Raw genomic sequence first — 18,645 nt, 5'->3', positions numbered from 1 at the left:
ATTTTGAGGAATTCTGTGAAAGATTTGTTTCTGCTGGAAAATCCTGCTGCCTACTGAGATTTTATTTCTGCTGAGTCACCCCATCAGTGATTTATGGTTGGGTTTTCATTCCACTGTGGAGTGGGAGAGTTAAAAAGAGAAGATAATATTGAGGCAGCAGTGGAGCAGAGATGTGCTTCAAACTCTCCTGGTTCACCTTGCACAATTGGACAGCTGCTGAGTATCATGCCCACGGAATGTAGCAGCTTGCATCACGTAAGAACCCAAAACCTCACATTAAATATCGATTACCATTGCAAAGGTTTTAGTTTGCTGAGCAGGGGCATTTCAGTACAATTCATTGTCTGATGTTCTAAGGAAGTAAAGTGCTAAGGCACCAGCAAAGTTCTTTGCCAGAGCAAGTTTCAGATACAGAAATCAATTAGGGGGGAGATAAAATGGGCAATACAAGGTAGGGCTGCACTACGGTTATTCTCATGTCACTGTAACAAAAGTCCAGAAATTAGCATTTGTAGCCTTCACAACAAGAAAAGTTTCAGTCCACTACTGTAGAGACAAGGTGGGTGAGGTCATATCTATCACTGGACCAACTTCTGTTGGTGAGCGAGACAAGCTTTCAAGCTATACAGAGCTCTTCTTCAGGTCTTGGAAAGATACTCAGGGCACGTCTACACTACAAAATTGGGTGGACTTAATTTAGTTCAACCTACGGCCACCACAGTAATTAAATTGGCTCTTCGTGTCACACTAGACTCCTGTTAGTGGTGTGCGTCCTCACCAGAAGTGCTTGCAGTGACTTAAGTGGGGCATTATGGGGCACTGACAACTGGAGCCTTATCAGGCTGATATCTGGAACTCCACTGCCTCTGGCTGACAGCTTTTGAAAGTATTATGCAGGTTTTCTTTGAGGATGAGCACTGACAGGTCAGATATAGAGAGATCGCTTTGTGAAAACTTTCAGAGTGGTAACTATGTTAGTCTGTATCAGCAAAAACAACGAGGAGTCCTTGTGGCACCTTAGAGACTAACAAATTTATTTGGGCATAAGCTTTTGTGGGTTTTAGCCCACAAAAGCTTATGCCCAAATAAATTTGTCTACAATACAAAATTAGGTTGATATTATAGAAGTCAATTTTATACAGTCGATTGCATATGTCCACACTAAGCGCATTAAGTCGTCGGAGTGCATCCTCACTACTGTGGCTAGCGTCCCGCACCGCCCATTGGAATTCTGGGTTAAGCTTCCAGTGCCTGACGGGAAAAAACATTGTCACGGGTGGTTTTGGGTACATGTCGTCAGTCACCCCTCCCTCCGTGAAAGCAACGGCAGACAATCCTTTCGCGCCTTTTTCCCCATGCAGACGCCATACCACGGCAAGCATGGAGCCCGCTCAGCTCAGCTCACCATCACCACTACTGTTGTGTCCTGGTGCTGCTGTCAGCAGATGATGCAGTAGGACTGCTAACCGTCATCACCCACCGCTTCTGCTGCAACTCTGCTCTGGTAAATGTGGTCAGTCTCAATAGCAAATTTCTCCAGAAATCTGCAGGATGCTAACCGTCGTCATCCACTGCTACCGCTGCAAGTCTGCTCTCCTGCAGACGCCATAACACGGCAAGCATGGAGCCCAGTCAGCTCACCACTGCTATTGTGAGCATTGTAAACACCTCACACATTATCCTTGTGTATATGCAGAACCGGGCTAAGAGATGCCAGCATGAGGAGGATTTTGATGAAGACATGGACACAGATGTTCCTGAAAGCACGGGCTGTGGCAATTGGGATATCATGGCAGTACTGCAGCTGGTTGATACAGTGGAACGCCAATTCTGGGCCAGGCAAACAAGCACAGACTGGTGGGACCTCATAGTGTTACAGGTATGGGATGATTCCCCATGGCTTTGAAACTTTCACATGCATAAGGCCACTTTCCTGGAACTCTGTGTGTTGCTTTTCCCCATCCTGAAGCGCAGGAATACCAAGATGAGAGCTGCCCTGACAGTTGAGAAGCGAGTGACAATATCCCTGTTGAAGCTTGCAACGCCGGACAGCTACCGGTCAGTCGGGAATCAATTTGGAGTGGGCAAGTCTACTGTGGGGGCTGCTGTGATCCAAGTAGCCAATGCAATCGTTAACATTCTGTTATCAAGGGTAGTTACTCTGGGAAATGTGCAGTGAATGGCTTTGCTGGAATGGGGTTCCCTAACTGTGGTGGGGTGATAGATGGAATGCATATCCCCATCTTGGCACCGGACCACCTTGCCAACCAGTACATAAACCACAAGGGGTACTTCTCAATGGTGCTGCAAGCACTGGTGGATTACAAGGGATGTTTCACCGACATCAATGTGGGATGGCCGGGAAAGGTGCATGACACTCGCATCTTTAGGAACTCCGGGCTGTTCGAGGAGCTGCAAGAAGGGACTTACTTTCCAGACCAGAAAATTACTGTTGGGGATGCTGAAATGCCAATAGTTATCCTTTGGGACCCAGCGTACCCCTTGCTCCCATGGCTCATGAAGCCATAAACAGACAGGCTGGACAGTAGTAAGGAGCAGTTCAACTATAGGCTGAGCAAGTGTAGAATGGTGGTAGAATGTGCCGTTGGATGTTTAAAAGCTCGCTGGCGCTGTTTGCTGACTAGGTCAGACCTCAGCTCAATCAACATTCCCATTGTTATTGCTGCTTGCTGTGTGCTCCATAATATCTGTGAGCGTAAGGGGGAAGACGTTTATGGCGAGGTGGGAGGTTGAGGCAAATCGCCTGGCGTCCGATTATGAGCAGCCAGATACCAGGGTGATTAGAAGAGCACAGCTAGGTGCGCTGCACATCACAGAGGCTTTGAAAACCAGTTTCATGAGTGGCCAGGCTTCTGTGTGACAGTTGTGTGTGTTTCTTCTTGATGCAAACCCACCCCATTTGTTGATTTTAATTCCCTGTAAGCCAACCACCCTCCCCCCTTTGAAATAAAATAGCTATTGTTTTGAAACCATGCATTCTTTAATCATTTAAAAAAAAATTAGATAACAGACAAGGTAGCCCGGGTGGTGTGGGGGAGGAGGGAAGGACAAAGCCACATTGTTTATTGTAGCCACACTACAAATCAAACTGCTTGAATGACAGCCTTCTGTTGCTTGGACCATCCTCTGGAGTGAAGTGGCTGGGTGCCCGGAGCCTCTTCCAACCCCCCTCCCCCCCCACCGCATTCTTGCGCGTCTGGGTGAGGAGGCTATGGAACATAGGGAGGAGGGTTGGCGGTTATACAGTGGATGCAGTGGGGGTCTGTGCTCTTGTTGGCTTTTCTGCAGCTCCAACACAGCTCCAACATCATGTCCATTTGCTCCCCCATTAGCCTCAGCATTGTGTCCTGCCTCCGCCTCTTCACGCCCACTCAATTCTTTCCTGGCCTCTGCCACTGAATGGCTCCATGTATTGAGCTGTGCCCTATCAGTGCGGGAGGACTGCGTCAGCTCGGAAAACATGTCATTGCAAGTGCATTTTTTTCACCTTCTAATCTGCAATAACCGCAGAGATGGAGATAATAGGGGGATCATAGAAACATTTGAATCTGGAGGGAGATAAAAAGGGAGAGTAAAATTGGGTTGGCTTCTTACTCCTTCATAACATGTGGGAATGTTTTCAAACTGCAGTGCCCCCCTTTCCCAGAGCGGTCACAATGGAGCACTCTGGGATAGCTCCCGGAGGCCAAATACCTTCCATTTGCATCCTCACTACCCCAAATTCCACCCAACAAGGTCGATTTTAGCGCTACTCCCCTCGCTGGGGAGGAGTACAGAAGTCGATTTTAGGAGCCCTTTAGGTCGATGAAACGCGGTTGGTTGTGTGGACGCGGTCATTTTTAAATCAACCTAACAAGGCTAAATTTGACCTAACCCCATAGTGTAGACCAGGGCTAAGGTGCTACAAGGACTCCTCGTTGTTTTTGTGAAAAGTGTTTACCCACAAGTAATATGGTGGTTTTGTCTTTTATCGCTTTCCTGTGTGAGTTCATGCAAACGATTGTCCAATTTCACCCACATAGTTGTTATTGGAGTATTCAGTATACTGGAGGTGGTACACCACATGTTGTGATAGGTGTGTGTAAGACCCATGGGTCTTGAAAGGTGTGTTGTGGGGGTGGGCGGGGTGTTGATCATTTTAGCAGTGGAGATATGCCTGCAGGTTTTGCATCTGTTGTTCTGGCAGGGTTTGGTGCCGCTTTCAGTTGATGAACTTGGAGAAATTGGGGGAGTTGTTTGAAGGCCATTACAACAATCTGTAACCCACTTTTTAATCTATGACAAGAGAGTTGTTAACAGGCCACTTCCTCTTCAATGGTCCCTTAGAAAATGTGCTAACTACTTATGCTAAACTACTTGTTTGACCTTGTATTTAGCTGTGACGCTTTCCCAAAACTGAGGAAGAGATCTATGTAGTTCAAAAGCTTGTCTCTCTCTCTCTCTCTCTCTCTCTCTCTCTCTCTCTCAGAAGTTGATCCAATAAAAGATATTACCTCAGCCACTTTGTCTCTAATATCCTGGGATGGACACTTCTACAACAACAGTGCATAGTCAACTACTGTAGGTCATTTCGTATTGTTCCCTGGGTGACATTTCTAGTTCACCTCTCTGCTTTATTCATAGAACAAGAAGTTTAAAGTACGATACTACTACAGAGACACAATCATTTCTTGTTAGGTAAGAGCTACCATAAATTTTTAGTGTGGCTTATTCCCTCAAGCATTAAACACAATTAAAGCATTAAAAAAATCAATACACATTTTTTTTAAGTGTAATCTCCTGATTTTTCTTCATGGGTTCTGTCATAACTATAAAGGGAAGGGTAACAGCTGTCCTGTGTACAGTACTATAAAATCCCTCCTGGCCAGAGACTCCAAAATCCTTTTCCCTGTAAAGGGTTAAGAAGCTCAGGTAACCTGGCTGGCATCTGACCTAAAGGACCAATAAGGGGACAAGATACTTTCAAATCTTGGGGGGGGGGGGAGGGGGGGGAAGGCTTTTGTTTGTGCTCTTTGTTTTGGGAGTGCGTTCGCTCTCAGGACTGAGAGGGACCAGACATCAATCCAGGTTCTCCACATCTTTCTAAACAAGTCTCTCCTATTTCAAACTTGTAAGTAAATAGCCAGGCAAGGCGTCTTAGTTTTACTTTGTTTTCTCAATTTGTAAATGTACCTTTTACTAGAGTGTTTATCTTTGTTTGCTGTACTTTGAACCTAAGACTAGAGGGGAGTCCTCTGAGCTCTTTAAGTTTGATTACCCTGTAAGGTTAATTTCCATACTGATTTTACAGAGATGATTTTTACTTTTTTCTTTAATTAAAAGCCTTCTTTTTAAGAACCTGATTGATTTTTCCTTGTTTTAGATCCAAGGGGGTTGGATCTGTATTCACCAGGAGTTGGTGGGAGGAAGGAGGGGGAATGGTTAATTTCTCCTTGTTTTAGATCCCAGGGGGGTTGGAACTGTATTCACCAGGAGTTGGTGGGAGGAAGGAGGGGAATGGTTAATTTCTCCTTGTTTTAAGATCCAAGGGGTTTGGATCTGTATTCACCAGGGAATTGGTGAAAGGTTTCTCAAGGCTTCCCAGGGAGGGAATCCATTGGGGATGGTGGCAGCAGACCAGAGCTAAGCTGGTAGTTAAGCTTAGAAGTTTTCATGCAGGCCCCTACATTTGTACCCTAAAGTTCAAAGTGGGAATGCAGCCTTGACAGGTTCTCTTTATCTCTGGCATTTGTTGTGGGGATTCTTTTGTGCATGTGAAATCTGACAATAACTGGTGCAAAAATGTCTTGAAGATCAGTCTATCTGCAGAGAGTAATACAAACACACTTCCTGGACTCACCCTGTGGACACAACTTGAAAACTGGGAATTAAACACCTGAAGTTACTCTGTGTTCACAAAAAGACAGCTGGTCACAGCTCCTGACAGAGATTCTGGTCACTAGGCCAACTGTTAGACCCTTCTTGGGAATTCCATCTGATTTAAAAGAATAATTTACAATTGTTGTTTATATTGTGTGGCACTGTTATTTAGACACAATAGAGTGCCCAGTCAAGATCAAGAATCCATTGCACTAGCTGCTGTTCAAACACACATCATCCCTGCCCCCAAAAGGTATACAATCTAATCTAAAACAAGATGGAATAAGTGAGTGCAAACAAACACTAGAACGGAAGTAGGAGGGGGAGGGAAGGTGAGAGTCATGAAGATAAAAATTACATGATTATATAGGTTGGCCATTGCACAACTTAATGGCTACAAATCATCTGAAAGATTGGATGACTTTCAAACAAGTCTTTACTAATTGGCTGTATTCTAGTAACTGTCACAGCAGAAGTGGGTTCCTAAGGCGGTTTCTGAAGAAAGAGAAAGTTTCTGGTTTAGTTCATGAGTGGCAGCTTGGAGGAAAGACTGGAGATATTTGAGGGAGTAGCAGAGAAATGGGTATTTAAGGCTGCCATTTAAGGAGTTATGGAGTGAGCCAATAAGAGATGAGCCAATAAGGAGAGAAAGGATGGTTCAATGGTTAGGGAGCCAGCCTGTGACTTGGGAGACCCAGATTCAGTTCTGACTTCCTGTATGACCTTGGGCAAGTCACTTAATTTATCTGTGCCTCAATTCCCCATCTGTGAAAAAACAGGCTCTCTCTACCTGCTGGGAGTGTTTTGAGGCTAAACATATTAAAGATAGCAAGGCATTCTGATACTGCAGTAATGCAAAACCATAGAAGTACCATAAATAGATAAATGAAGAGAGTTGTAAAGAACCTTGAAGGTGAGGACTAGAGCTGAGTGATTAATTGATTTTTTGGTTTGGTGGCCAAACCAAAAGATTCCCCCCAAATTCTGTTTGTTTCAAACCAATACTGATTTTTTTTTCAGTTTTCCTCAGCAAAATGAAAAACTGGACAAAAAAATAATCATTCAGGTCAAACAAAACTTTTTAAGATGACATTTCAAAATGAAACAGTGTGAAAACAAAACCTCAAATGGTTCATTCTGAAAATGTCAAAAAAACCCACAACATTTTGACCTTTTCCCCCCAAAAATAAAAAATCTTCATTTTGATTCAGCCAAAACCATATACCAAATTCAACCTGAATCCGCAAATAGTTTGTCACACTGAAATTACATTTTTTAACAAATTTGCAGTTTGACCAAAAATTTCCCCCAGCTCAAATAAAGTCAAAAAGCTTGAATTTAATGTGGTAGTAAAAAGAGATGCAATGGACAGTTTCCAAGAGTAAGGTGACATGGTCAGGGTGATAGGCTCTAATAATTAACGATAATTGGAGTAAGTGATATAGAAAATGAAATGTTACAAAAGGTTAGAGAAGCTGTAAACTGATGATATTTCATCATGAGCCACTATTTGAGAAAATTAAAGATTTAGCCTTTTTCATCATATGGCTAATCCACTGAAGTGTAATTGAGAGATTCAAATCTCTCAATTCAGCTTTTCTGAAGAGCTCACTGGACCATTAATGGTGATTTTCAATAAGCCTTGAAAGGGGGAGAGATAGCTCAGTGGTTTGAGCATCGGCCTGCTAAACCCAGGGTTCTGAGCTCAATCTTTGCGGAGGCCACTTAGGGATCTGGGACAAAATTGGTCCTGCTAGTGAAGGCAGGGAGCTGGACTCAATGACCCTTCTGGGTCCCTTCCAGCTCTATGAGATAGGTATATCTCCATATATTATTATTAATGGGGAAGTTCCAGATGACAGGAAGAAAGGTAATACCGTGCCAATATTCAAAAAGGGTAAATGGGACGACCCAGGTAATTATAGACCTGTCAGTCTGACATCAATCCTGGGTAAGATAATGCAGAAGCTGATACGGGATTCAAATAATAAAGAAATAAAGGAGGGTAAAGTCATTAATGCAAATCAACATGGGTTTATGGAAAATAAATCCTGTCAAACTAACTTGATCTCTTTTTTTGATGAGATTACAAGTTTGGTTGATAAAAGTAGTAGTGTTGATGTAGTATACTTAGACTTCAGTATGGAGTTTGACTTGGTACTGCATGACATTTTGATTAAAAAAATAGAATATAAAATTAACATGACACACATTTAATGGATTAAAAACTGGCTAACTCATAGTTCTCAAAATGTAATTGTCAATGGGAAATCATCACCAATCAGGTATGTTTCTAGTGGGTCCTGCAGGGATAGGTTCTTGGCCCTATGCTATTTAACATTTTTATCAATTACCTGGAAGAAAACATAAAATCATCACTGATAAAGTTTGAAGATAACACAAAAATTGAGAAGTGATAAATAATGAAGAAGCCACGTCACTGATACAGAGTAATCTTGACTGCTTCCTAAACTGGGCACAAGCAAACAGTATGCATTTTAATACAGCTTAATTTAAATGTATACATCTAGGAACAAAGAATGTAGCCAATACTTACAGGATGGTACACTCTATCCTGGAAAGCAGTGACTCTGAAAAAAGATTTGGGGGTCGTGGTGGATAATCAGATGAATATGAGCTCCCAGTGCGATGGTGTGTCCAAAAGGGCTCTCCGAGCTCTGGTCAAGTGTAGGTAGTCTCTTGGTCTATCCAAGGCCGTGATCAAGTGTCTTGATGTTTTTGGTCTTTTGGCCTCGAGATGAAAACCTTGTCTTTGTTTCTGGGACCTTGATTGTTTGAAGCACCTAGAGGACAATAGGGTGATAAGGAATACCAGCATGGATTGTCAAGAACAAATCATACCAACCCAACTTAATTCCTTTCTTTACAGGTTTACTGGCTTAGTGGATAGGAGAGAACCTGCAGACATGATATACATCTTGATTTTCGTAAGGCTGTTGACACAGTCCCACATGACATTCTCATAAGCAAACTATGCAGATGTAGTCTAGATTAAATTTCTATGATGTGGGTGCAAAACTGGTTGAAAGACCATATTAAAATAGTAGTTATCAATAGATCACTGTCAAATTGGACATACCTAGTAGAGTCCAGCAGTAGTCTGCCCTGGGTCTGGTACTATTAAATATTTTCATTAATGACTTGGATAATGGAGTAGAGAATCTGTTTATCAAATTTGCAGATGACACCAAGCTGGGAGGGGTTGCAAGAAAAACAACCTTGACAAATTGGTCTGAAATTAATAAAAATGAAATTCAATAAAGACAAGTGCAAACTGCTACACTGAGGAAAGAAAAATCAAATGCACAACTACAAAATGGGGAATAGCTGTGTAGGCAGTAGCACTGCTGAAAAGGATCTAATGGTTATGGTGGATCACAAATTGAATATGAGCCAACAATGTGATGCATTTGCAAAAAAAAAAAAAAGGCTAATATCATTCTGGGGTATATTAACGGAAGTGTCATATGTAAGACATGGGAGGTGCTGTCCCCACTCTACTCAGCACTGGTGAGACCTCAGCTGGAGTACTGTATCCTGTTCTAGGGATCATACTAAGACAAATGTGGACAAATTGAAGGGAGTCCAGAGGAGAGCAAGAAAATGATAAAAGGTTTCGAAAACCTGATCCCTATGAGGGAAGGTTTAAAAAAAAACTAGGCATGTTTAGTCTTGGAAAAAAGAAGACAGAAGAATGGTGATTGGGAGGGAACACACCAGATAAGTGTCTTCAAATATGTTAAGGGCTTTAATAAAGAGCCGAGTGATCAATTGTTCTCCGTGTCCTCTGAGGGTAGGACAAGCAATAATCTACTCAATCTTCAGCAAGGGAGGTTTAGATTTATGTTAGATATTGGGAATAACTTTCTAAAGATAGTTATGCTCTGAATTAGGCTTCCAAGGGAGGCCGTGGAAACCCCATTACTGGAGGTTTTTAAGAACAGATTAGAAATCTTTCAGGGATGGTCTAGCTCTACTTGGTCTACCAGTGCAGAGGGCTGGACTAGATGACCTTTTGTGGTCCCTTCCAGCTCTACATTTCAATGATTCCATGATCTCAGCAAAACAAGGAGCTATTAGAATACAAAAGCCGTTTGGAGCCTGTTCAGATCTTACATGCAAACACTCTTTAGCTCCAGCTAAATAGGTAGTTGTGATTAGATAAAAATGCATTTAGACAATAAAAGGGAGATTTTTAAAGACACAAAAGGCCGTGGTCTCATTGACTTTCCATAGGAGCTAGGCACCTAGCTGCCGTTTGGAGAATCCCCCTCGAAAGTTTTATTGTTGACTCAGCTAACGCTGTATATCAATATATGCAATATATGCATTCTGGTTGATTCATACTATACCAATCAGTGTGCCTATAGCTGAAGTTGACCAGAGCCTTCTGTTTAAGAGCTGATTTTTCAGTTGACCTAAGATGCTATATTTAGACTGCAAGCTCTTTGGGGAAGACACTATGTCTTTGTATGGCATTTAGTACAATATAATTATTAAATAGTAGTAATAATCTAAAGACCCAAGAAAACAGATGATTTAATAAAAACACTAAATACAGCTTTTACCCAGTTATTATGAATGGATGAGCTATAATGAATCAAGTGTCTAGTTCTGAAACACAATCATTTGTTGAATTTGAAAAAAATATTTTAAAAGCTGGCAGCTTAGCCATTTAGTCAAGTAACCCTTCATATTTTCTAGACAGGGGTTTTCAAATTGTGGGGCGTGCCTCCCTCGGGGTGTGTGGAAGAATGTTCAGGGGGGCAAGCGGCAATGCCTGGCAGGGCTTGGGCTGGAAGCAGCAACGTCCAGAGGGGCTCGGGCCAGCAGCACCACCTCCACCCCCTGATTCATCTCAGTGGGCCACCCAGCCAGTGTCAACTGCTACGGCCATGCTGATTTCCACTCCTGGCAGCCTCTGTGCTCACTGCTGGCTCTGTCCTTAAGAGACCATCACACGCGCCTTCCCCCACCCTGAAAATCCGAGGTGGGAGGGGCAGGTATTGTGTCTATTTTTGTTTGGTTTGGGGGTGGGCCGCGCAACCAAAACTTGTAACTCAAAAGTTTGAAAACTGCAGCTCTAGACACTACAAACCAGGCAATGTTACACAGATCTGTACACTAAACCCCATTAAAAACAGTGATGTGTGCCATGATATACATCCACCGTGTCAATCTCAGGCATTCCAACAATACACCAGGGACTGAGAAACCTATATGCCAACACTTCATATACTTATCATTCAGAAATTTCTTCAACCACCTTCTTTTCCAGCACTGGCATAGTCCGTTCCACCTTCAAGGTGTGTGAATTGAGTACCTAATGATGAAAAGATGGGGTGTTTTATAAATTCACTATACTGGTTATTGTCAGAAAGAAAGAGAGATCACATAGGCTTCAAATGATACCTTTTCCTCTCTTCATCAGAGAATTCCTGATTCAGGAAAGCTTCCCCATCGAAAGCAATGGGGCCTAAGCATGGGATTAATGTTATGTGCATATATAAGTGCTTTCTTGAATAGAGATGGACTTAAACACACGCTTAAGTGCTTTTCTGAATCAGAGCCAGTCCCCAATTCCAATGGAATAAAATGTCAGATCTACAGTAGATTTTATTTAATCCCCACTTTAAGTGCAAAACTCAATTCATCCTTAACTGTGGAGCTGTGGCTGGCATCTCCATACTATTTTCAATGGGAATACAAAGTTTTAATATACATAGGACCACACTGACCCCAGAAATTGATGCCATGGGACTAAGGAGGGCACTTACCTTTATTTTGCTCTGCAATGTGTAATACAAACTGTTCCACATTACAGCAGGCATCAGCATATTTTAAAGTCTAATTTTCTCTAAAAACCACCATACCAGGAGCATTTGTTTGAAAGAATTCATGTAAATTAGCTTAAAAAACCAAAGCTATATGTCTGCAATACTTACCCCATTCTACAAACTAAGTGGTGATTTTATACATTCTGAACAAGTATGCACACCATTATTCTATGAAATATGTGCAGGTATCACATTCCATTGACTAAGTTTAAATACTGCCATAATAGAATATTTTTTAAAGATACATCTGCAAAACTATTTGAACATGCACAATTTTAGATAAGTCCAGGTAAATAATTATTTATTGATCAAATGATACTAATATTTCCTCTCCATAGGCCCTTCCACCACCATTTTATGAACTAAAAAAAAAAAAAAACCACCTATGATTACGTCTTATGCAGTGTCAGTCAACCGGAATGAGCAGGCATCAGGCCTAGTGGTTGGAGCAGGCATCAGTAGTCAGGAACCAAAGCCGAGGGGTAACAGTGGAGGACAGGAATGGGATACCAGAGCCAATGGATCTAGCTGGAATCTGTAGTCAGGAGGCAAAGCCAAGGGTCAAATGGGAGAGCAAGAACTGGAACAAAGAAGTTATCAGGCAAGGAGGGGTTCAAGGCAGGGACAGAACAGAGGCAAGGCAGGACCAGGAGGAACAAGATCATGCAAGAGAAGTCAGAGGGATGGGAATGAGCATTGAGAAGCCAGCAAGCTGCTGCTCCTGGTTTAAGAGCCAGTCTGCTGGCCCCTGCAGCCAAATAGGTGACATGGCTAATCAGGCAGCCTGTTGCAGGCCAGCTGAATTGATGAGGGGGCCTGGAGACTAGCTTTGTTGCAAGCCCTGATTCCTGAGGGAGGGGGAAGGAAAAGGAAGGTAGCAAACCACAGATACTAACATTCGAATGACAAAGACTTCTGAATAAATTCCAGCCACCAACCATGTGATATGTGTGTAACATTTCCACTCTGAGTCACATGTAGAAAAAACTGTTCTGAAACACAGGCATGAGCGAGTGCATGCACACACACACACTCAATGGGCTCACAGCACAAAACAAAACGCTAGCCTTTTTGTAGCATTAACCAAGTTTCAAGAAAGATTTTTCATGTTTCACCTGAGATTGGGTCAAGCTGGCAATGTACTTCCCTTGCAAAGGAACAGGGACACCATAGTTTGGATATTTTAAAGGTACAGCCAAGGAAGGAATTGAGCCTGTCACAGCACACGAAACACCCACTTCACAAATGAGGGTAATCCTCTTGGACCCTGAAAATCCAATCCCATTCCCTCTCCCTTAAATAATCATTAGCTTAAGCCACACATCCAATGTGAGATCAATAGAAAGTCCAAGCAGTCTCCAGCACAGACCTTTCAAACCATTGCATCATTTATATTGTAGTTTACCAGATTTTTTTATCTTCCGATATAACACGAAAAAATACCCACAGCACTGTTGTTTATTACCAGGTACCACATGCCTCATCTTCTCTTCGACGATGGCTTATGTGAAAGAGCTGCTTATTGTTCCTTATAGTCTGTGGCCATGAATAAGGCTGTGAGTCTTTCATGGAGATCACAGAAGTCACAGATTCCACGACTTTCTGGGACCTCCGGGACCTCTGCAGCGGCTGGTGCGGCTGACCCCAGGGCTGCACGAGCAGCTGGGGCGACCCCAGGGCCAGTCACACCAGCTGCTGCTTGGGTGGATCCAGGCAGCTGGCCCGGGGGGGCGCTGGAGTAGCAGCAGTCCCAGGCACTGTCCCAGAGCAGCGGTCCCAAAGCAGCGGCGGGACCTTGGGCCACCCACACACCCCCTCCCACCGGAGCAGCGGCAGTGGGTCCCCAGAGGGCCCCACTCCCCAGAGCAGCAGCAGAGGCTTGCCAGAACGCTTCCCCCCAGAGCACCTAAGATTTAGTCAGGGGTATTTATAGTACAAGTCATGGACAGGTCACGGCCTGTGAATTTTTGTTTATTGCCCATGACCTGTCCATGACTTTTATTAAAAATACCCTACAACCTAAGTTCCCTGTAAGCTGGTGGCCACACAGCAACCTATTTAGCACCACGCAGGTGTTCAGGGAACCCGCCCAGAGACCTGCCACAGCTGGGGGAGAGGTGCTCCTCTCCCCCAGCCCCAACTGAGCCCAGTCCCCAACTTGCCGGGACGGCGCAGCCCAGCCCAAACCCAGGCCCAGCCGCCCCTCCCCCAGCCCTGAGCTGCCGTGGCAGGGAGAGGTGCCTCTCCCCACCCACCCAGGTGCTGCTGCAGGGAGAGAGAGCTTGGGGGAGTCCTCCCGTCATAGTCCCAGAGCCAAAGGCGGATTTACAGTGAAACACAGGTTGCCCTGGCACAGGGCCACCCAGCGACAGCAGGTTCCAGGGCCGGCCAGTTGCGGGGGCAGAAGCTTGGTCCTGCCAGCTCCTGGGGCTCCTGCTGCAGGCTACGCACCCACTGGCAGCCAAGCTCCTCCCTCCCCCGAGCGTGCTGTGTTCCCACCCCCTCCCAGCGCTTCCCCTACTGCCAAACAGCTGTTTGCCGGTGCTCAGGTCATTCCGGGAGGGAGAGGGAGTAGGCGGAGAAGAGGCGGGGGCAGAGCTTTAGGGAAGGGGGTGGAATTGGGGCAGGATGGAGCAAAGGCAGGGGCCCCGCACTCCGCATACACATACACCTCCCCCACCCCCTGCTGTGAGCCACTCAGGGCAGGGGGCTGGGAGCACCCCCATGACTCCAGCCTACACCCCCGCCCCCTGCCCTGACTTCTGCACCTCCCTCACACACACCCAGCCCCTGCCCTCCCTGACTCCTGCACACCCTCACACCCAGACCCCTGCTTACCCTGACTCCTGCACACACACCCACATCCCCACCTGCACACCTCACACCAAATGAGAGCTGCCCCAGGTAAGCGCTCCACACCCCAACCTCCTGCCCCAACCCTGAGCCCCCTCCTGCATCCTAACTCCTGGCCAGACCCTGGACCCCAACCCCCAGCCTACTCCTGCACCCTAACTTCCTCCCAGACCTTGCACTCCCAGCCCTGAGCCCCCTCCCTCACCCTAAGTCCTGGCCAGACCCCGCACCCCAACATTTTGTTAACTTTTTTTTTATAAAGCGCTCTTATCCAAAGCACTTTACAATAGTTAGCTAATGGTACAAACAATATTTGGAAAGGTCATTAAGTGGTCCACCAACACACTCAGCGGTTTTCAAGTGGTCTGTGGAAAAATAAATTAGACTACATAAACGATCACTTTATTTTCATGTACTTCCTACTAGTTATAGGAGGAGGAAGAAAAAAAAGAATGAAAAATGGGGGTGGGGGAGGAGATAAGAGAGAATGTTCTTTTTCTTGGCTGGGTCCCAAGGAGGGGCCCCAAAAATGAAGCTGAGCACAGGGCCCCACTAACTCTAAATCCGCCACTGCCCGGAGCATCCTCCTGCACCCCAAACCCCTCATCCCCAGCCCCATCCCAGAGCCCTCACAACCCTGCACCCCAACCCTCTGCCCCAGCCCTGAGCCTCCTCCCACACTTGGAACCCCTTAACCCCATCCCTACCACATGAATTTTGTGATGTGTCACACATCACCTCCATATTGGTGCACATAACAAAATTCATTCCGCACATGGGTGGGAAAAATTAGAGGGAACGCTGCCCATGACTAAATCGTAGCTTAGCCACGAACAATCTCCCCTTACCATTCTTTTTGTGGCTGGCTACCTCAGGAGTCTATATACAAGTTGCTACCTCCCTTCCCTGCTTTGTTTTGGCCACCTGCCTGAGGCAGGGAACTGTACGGAAAGAAAATTATCCAGTTTGGCTCATCAATTTTTCACCCATCCCTTCATACCAGAGTGAACATTCTTTGTTTTTCACTCCCATACAAAGTAATCAATTTGTTCCCTCCCATTGTCTGGGCAGCTCTCCCAGAGGCAGATTAAGGCAGGTGCCTTGGGATCTGGGCTAGGTGGTCTGAGGGAATTTATGCTGTAGTAAATCAAGGAAAAGCTAAGTAAGGACTGGATGCATGCACTTGTGTCTGCAAAAATGTATGTGCAATCCTGAATCTAATTTTCATGCACAACTGCACATGCACATTTGTATGTGGACATGCAGATTGCCATTATGCATCTACACTGTCATTTGTATGTGTATGTAGGGTTACCATACGTACGGTTTTTCCCGACATGTCCGGCTTTTCGGCAATCAAACCCCCGTCCGGGGGGAATTGCCAAAAAGCCGAACATGTCCGGGAAAATGCCGGCCGGGCACTTCCCCTCCCGCGGCGGCTCTGCTCCTCCCCTGACTCTTCGGCTCTGTTTAAGAGCCGAGCTGCCAGAGCGCTATGGGCTTCAGGCAGCCCCCGTGCCTCCGGACCCCAGCCACCGGCCGGGCACTTCCCCTCCCGGGCTCCGGCGGCGCAGGGTCCGGTGGCATGGGGGCTGCCCGAAGCCGGTAGCGCTCGGGCAGCTCGGCCCTTAAACAGAGCCGAAGAGTCAGGGGAGGAGCAGAGCCTCCAGCCGCGGCGGCTCTGCTCCTCCCCTGACTCTTCGGCTCTGTTTAAGAGCCGAGCGCTATGGGCTTTGGGCAGCCCCCATACCTCCGGACCCTGCGCCGCCGGAGCCCGGGAGGAGAAGTGCCCGTCCGGGGGCGCAGCGTCCGGAGGCATAGGGGCTGCCTGAAGCCCAAGCACTACCGGCTTCGTGGTTTGCCAGGCAGCCTCCAGACCCTGCACCCCCGGCTGGGCGCTTCCCCTCCCGGGCTCCAGCTGCGCTGGGGAAGCGCTGGCCGGGGGCGCAGGGTCTGGGGGCTGCCCGGCAAACCGTGAAGCTGGTAGCGCTCGGGCAGCCCTTTTCGCGTGGCTGGGAGTGGAAGGGAGGAGGGGGCGGAGTTGGGGCGGGGCTGGGGGTGGGGAAATGGGCGGGGCCAGGGCCCCGTGGAGGGTCCTCTTTTTTTATTTGTTAAATATGGTAACCCTAATGCATGCCTAATCCATATGTACAGTTGTGGTAATACTATATAGAAATTCGGTACACAAATAAGCATACACAACTGTGCACACATTTCTAAAAATGAGGCCCTGCTTAGGGAAGCTAAATAGAGGAAATCTAAACGGTCTGTTGGGAAGAGGTAGGAAGAGTTTGTCCAGAGAGAGGGGCTTGAAGAAGGAAGATCAAGGAGTTCAGCTGAGTGAGAAGGCTGGGGGCGGGGAGAAGGTTGCAACATTGCAATAGTCAATCTGAGTCCTATTTAGCCTTATGGATTCCCTGCAGCATTCTTCAAGCACTACAAGATGTTCTTAGGGTGGCATGCACTAAACCTCCAGCCAGCCTACCATTTTCCCACTGAGAAGCAGGAGCCAAAGTGGCTGCTGAGCATAGATCTATGTGGCTAAAACAGAATCAAGACCACCACCACCCCATGTTTCTTAGAAAATGCAGGGATAAATGTTGACATTTATTGTGTCTGGGAGCCGTACCTCATCAGAGTATTACATTTCCACAATAGATTCTTCTATCATATGTCACTAGTTTTTTATTTTTTGGAAAAAACAATAATTATGGGCTGGGCTTTTTTAAGACGACTTGGAAAAAATGTTTATGGACAAATTAAAGCCCTTGCAAACTAAGATTTAAAATGGAAACTCTGGCAGATGCTGCTATGATCACACACTGTCCTAAATACCATCCCAGTTTATCCCCAGTAATATCTATCATACCATCTTCTGCAGCAAAATAACATGAGTAGCTGTAATCAACTTTACTGCTGCTGGCAGTGGGGGCAAAGGGGGGAGCCAATAACCTTCCACCCTCCTGGCCTTTCCTCAAGCATGAGACCTTCTGTCCCACCTCTCAATCCACTTATTGTACTATCGCCACAGGAGCACAGCCACAGGCAGTTATGCATTTGCAATGTCAACTTTTTACCCTGATAGTGTTTATCTTCTGGCAAACGCGTCCACTGGGTCTGGACGATATTAGCTCCTTGTGACAGTGTCAGCACCACACCAAACAGAGCACAATACAAACAATGAGTAATACATTTCTAGCAAAGCAAACTCCTTTTACAGCACTGTTGATATTAAATATTCCCATTGCAGTAGTGTTCCTACAGCCTGTTAAGCTGGGCCTTGTGGAAATACCCAAGACATGGTTTCTACTCCAATGAACTTGCAGGCTAATTCAATGTAAGACACAGTCAGTGTGTAACAAACCATAGAGATGGAGGAGGAGAGGAACAGTTACAAGAATCTGTGGTGTGGTTACAAACGTGACTTGATGGTGCCAGATCATTCAAAAGGGGATCTTAAAATATATATTATTAGGGAAATGTTATTTTAAATGTTTTGCTGGTATTGTAACTATTTATAGTGAGGCCGAGACTGGGTTTGTGGAGGCAAAGCAGACAGGGAAGAGGCTGAGAGGTGGAGGGGGGGGGCAGTTTGGGAAGAAAACAAGGGGCAGGGGAAAGGATAAGTCTTGTACATACACAAGGGAGGTGCTATTTGGAAAATGTGTCATGTTCATGAGTCATCAGCAGAGCAGGTTTAGGAAGGCAAGGGTCCCGGAGAGAGTGGGAGGAGAGGTGTACCGCTAGGGCCTGCAACGTCACCTGGAGGTGACTCTAACCTGGGCAGGCAACCATGCAGTCTCTCAGGGGCAGGCGGGTTTTATCTGTGTCAGGGTGGAAAGGGAGCAACCCACACTCACCCCTTTATTAATTATTATTATTATTATTAGTGATGCTGCAGTGAAACCCAAAGCTCTCAGTCAGAATCAGGGCCCCATTGTGCTAGATTCTGTGGCTGCAGCAACAGCTGGAGACCAGTTTCCCCACAGCCACCGCCCACTCACAATCACATTTCTTGTAGGACCAAGATTCAAAAACCCGAGTCCCTGTCAAC

At 45.8% G+C, this 18,645-nt stretch overlaps 1 long non-coding RNA gene across 1 annotated transcript in view; it reads right to left on the bottom strand.

Annotated features, from left to right (window-relative positions):
- Positions 1-2,988: 2,988 nt before the first annotated feature.
- The window catches only part of LOC135984264 (uncharacterized), a 29,426-nt gene continuing 13,769 nt past the window's right edge, over positions 2,989-18,645 (bottom strand). The window contains exons 2-3 of the long non-coding RNA XR_010602180.1: positions 8,438-11,224; positions 2,989-3,569 (exon numbers count right to left, since the gene is read on the bottom strand). This is a non-coding gene — a long non-coding RNA (uncharacterized LOC135984264). The remainder of the gene's footprint in view (positions 3,570-8,437; positions 11,225-18,645) is intronic.

Source organism: Chrysemys picta, chromosome 6, assembly GCF_011386835.1.
Source record: "Chrysemys picta bellii isolate R12L10 chromosome 6, ASM1138683v2, whole genome shotgun sequence".
NCBI classification, from domain to species: domain Eukaryota; kingdom Metazoa; phylum Chordata; order Testudines; family Emydidae; genus Chrysemys; species Chrysemys picta.
This window is presented reverse-complemented; position numbering and strand designations above follow the sequence as displayed.